The 683-nt window shown below is 45.4% G+C and overlaps 1 protein-coding gene across 2 annotated transcripts in view; it reads right to left on the bottom strand.

Annotated features, from left to right (window-relative positions):
* Positions 1 to 683, bottom strand: part of LOC119338877 (probable transcriptional regulator SLK3) — an 8,385-nt gene that overhangs the window by 6,691 nt on the left and 1,011 nt on the right. The gene's annotated exons all lie outside the window — the stretch shown is intronic.

Raw genomic sequence — 683 nt, 5'->3', positions numbered from 1 at the left:
GGGGGCAAATGTTCCACACTAACACAATTTGGATACTGAGTTTTAACTTCTGCCGCGGCTTTCTTGGAGGTGATTGATTATTTCCCCTGTTGATTCCCCAAAATTGGTTTATTTTTTTCTCGGAACCGCCGCACGGGGATGGCGCACACCGCGCCAGGTGGGACCCAGGTGTCGGTGATGCCAACGGTGGGTGGTTGCGGAGCCACCGTGAGCTCCAAGGGGAGGAAGCTACGGGAGCTCACGCAGGCGGGTCACATACCATGGACCCAGAGAGAACCCATGGGCCCACGTGTCAGTGGTGTGGCTCCCTCTAACATAAAAGAAAATCATAGGTAGACAAACCCACCTAATTCAGTTAGAAGAAAAAATACAACCTTGCATCATCACCTGCCACTTTGTTTGGACTACTTAATTACAGACTTAGCAGGACTGCAACTAAAACAAGAAACCCTGATAAACAAAAACTGCTTCAAAACCTAACTAAAAGAGGACACAGCACATAGACCGCCTAACCTAAGAAACTGGAGAGAAGGTCAAAGTAATGGGAATAAGAAGATCTACCTCACCAAGAAAAAGAAAAGAAAAAAAATACAAAAAGGAGACAAATTATATCCTTCAATACAGACAAGAGTGTGCCATTTTTTAAGGTGGCCATCAATCACAGGGGAAATCGAAGATTCATT

This window comes from Triticum dicoccoides, chromosome 7B (genome assembly GCF_002162155.2).
Source record: "Triticum dicoccoides isolate Atlit2015 ecotype Zavitan chromosome 7B, WEW_v2.0, whole genome shotgun sequence".
NCBI lineage: Eukaryota > Viridiplantae > Streptophyta > Magnoliopsida > Poales > Poaceae > Triticum > Triticum dicoccoides.
Note: the sequence above shows the minus strand (reverse complement) of the source record. Positions and strands in the feature narration are given on the sequence as shown.